The 2699-nt window shown below is 43.6% G+C and overlaps 1 pseudogene; it reads left to right on the top strand.

The window, feature by feature from the left end:
* Window positions 1-698: 698 nt before the first annotated feature.
* On the top strand, window positions 699-1418 carry LOC125924553 (succinate dehydrogenase cytochrome b560 subunit, mitochondrial-like; annotated as a pseudogene).
* The last annotated feature ends 1281 nt before the right edge of the window (window positions 1419-2699 follow it).

Genomic DNA, 2699 nt, shown 5'->3' with positions numbered 1-2699 from the left:
CAGAATATGGATGTACGAAGTACTATGGGATAAATGAAACAGGGTGAGGGAGATGGGGAATGCCAGTAACACTAGATGGCTTCTCTGATGACATCTGAGCAGAGACTGAAGGTGGGTGACAGTCACAGTGTCCCAGACAGTATCAGGGGAATAGGTTCCATGACAAATCTTAACGTCCACAGGATTAGCGCTTATAATTTAAAAGACACTAAGAAGAGGGGCGCCTGGGTGGCTCAGTTGGTTAAGCGTCCGACTCCTGATTTTGGCTCAGGTCATGATCTCACAGTTGGTGAGTTTGAGCCCCATGTCAGGCTCTGTGCTGACAGGGTAGAGCCTCCTTGGGATTCTTTCCCCTCTCTCTGCCCCTCCCCCGCTTACACTTTCTCTCTCTCAAAAGTTAATAGAACTTTTTTAAAAAGACCCTAAGAGTACACATACACATTTCCTACATATGAGTAAAGTTTAAATAATACTAAAATAAAACAGACGTTGAAACACCCACCACCTAGCTTGCTAAAAAATATTGGCCAGTAACTAAGAGAATCCTCACACAAGTCTTTAATGTTTACATTATTTTGTAAAAGAAGTTTTAAAGAAGAATGTTAGAGGGCAAGAGAGAAATAGCCAAGTTATATTGCTAAATGAAAGAGGCAGGTGAAAAACAGCCTTTACAGCTTCTGTTCAGGCCAGAACCCAAGATGGCCACACTCTTGTTGAGAAACAATGGCGATCATTGCTTCCGTGCCTACTTTAGTCCTTGACTCTGTATCAGAAATGCTGTTCCTTTGGAAACCACAGCCAAAAAAAAAATAGATGGAGTGGTTCTGGAATAAGAGCACAGGATCAAACGGTCCTTTGTCTCCCCATATCACTTTCCCCAGCTGGTCTCTTCCCATGGTGATGCCTTACTGCCACAGCGGCCAGGAGAATGGCCTTGTTTGCAGGGGTCTCTCTTTGGCTTATCAGCTCTTTTGCTGATATGAGTATCATTTGGAACTTGTGAGGTCCCTGTGTCTGGGGAAGCACTAATACACACGGCCAAGTTCGCATCCATTTTCCCTCTTATGCATCACACCTGGAATGAGATCAGACACCCGATGTGGGACCCAGAAAAAGACCTAAAGGTACCCCAATTATACAAGTCTGGAACCGCTATCTTTTTTAAACATTATTTTAATGTTTATTTATTTTTGTGAGAGAGAGAGAGCAGGGAAAGGAGAGAGAGAGAGGGGGAGAGAGAGAATCTCAAGCAGTCTCTGTGCTGTCAGCGCAGAGCCCAGTTTGGGGCTTGAACGCACAAACCATGAGCTCATGACCTGAGCTGGAGTCAGACACCCAACGGACTGAGCCACCCAGCCGGCCCCAGAACGGTCGTCTCGATGACCGTGTTATGCTCTGTAGGACCGGCCGCTATGTAAAGAGCTGAAGATTCTAACATCTCCTCCCTACAGATTATGGCACCGACCTGTCTCCTGCCTGTCCCTCTCATCTGCAGCTAGGGCAGAGCTCTCCTGGTCTGCGTAGACCTTTTGTGCTTGCAGATCCCCTTGAGGCTCAGCATCGGGAGAGTGCCTTCTAGAAGCCACAGTGGTGGAGTAGGGCCCAGTTTTCCCCTTGCTTCTAAAGATGGTGATGGGGTCCAGACTGTGCCAAAATAAGGTACCTTGACATACTGAGTATTTTCAGCTGAAGAAATGTGAGAAACAGCCCTCACTACTGGTGAGGAAGATAGGAAGCAGAAGCTTGCCCAGTACACATAACATGCAAATGGCAGGCGGAGGGCCATGACTTGACATTTGGCCGCCATCTTGCCAGGCATGCTGGCAAACATTTTCTTCTTTATCCCACCACACTAACCCTGTAGATTTGACACTCGTTATATCTAAGGAAACCACCTGTTAGAAACGGGTTTTTGTTCCTCCCATGACACATACAGTCCAGGAATCAGCTTCGTGGTTCTCTACCCTTGACCTGGGTGTTTGATAGTAAACATATGTAGAGTTTTTCTCTGAAGTTTTTCTCTGAAGTTGACTATGTTGTATAGGTGGAGAATGATTCTGGAATCGTCGAGAGAGGTAAACTATGACTTTGGAAAAAACAAAGAAAGTACATATAAGGGATAAATTTGAACAAACATTTCCTGAATGATATAGTAATAATTACGAATCATGGTTTTCTTTTACAAGCAAAATTACAATACACTAATATATCAATTGTAACATATAGTTTTGAAGGTAACGAGTGGAGTTAAATTGTCCTAAGGCCCATGTGTTATCTAGGAAGCAAGTACAAGTATTAACACTTTTTAAATCTTGACTCTATGTATATAATAATAATAATATATAAAAGTGCCTCAGTGGCTCATTTGGTTAAGTGTCTGTCTCTTGATTTCCACTCAGGTCATGATCTCGTGGTTCATGGGATCAAGCCCCATGTCAGGCTCTGTGCTGACAGTGCGTACCCTGCTTGGGGTCCTCCCTCCCCCCCCCTCTCTGCCCCTCCCCTGCTTTCTCTCTCTCTTCTCTCAAAATAAATACGTAAACTTAAAACACCAAATAACGTATATTACATATCATATCATGTGCTATAATACATACTATTTCTTTCAAGAACCAATAAAAGAATAGCAAAAGAGTACATAACTTTCTTAACCAGCAGAAAGGAAAATGGAATGATAGAAATTAGCCAGTCCAACTGAA

Source organism: Panthera uncia, chromosome D4 (genome assembly GCF_023721935.1).
Source record: "Panthera uncia isolate 11264 chromosome D4, Puncia_PCG_1.0, whole genome shotgun sequence".
NCBI classification, from domain to species: domain Eukaryota; kingdom Metazoa; phylum Chordata; class Mammalia; order Carnivora; family Felidae; genus Panthera; species Panthera uncia.
Note: the sequence above shows the minus strand (reverse complement) of the source record. Positions and strands in the feature narration are given on the sequence as shown.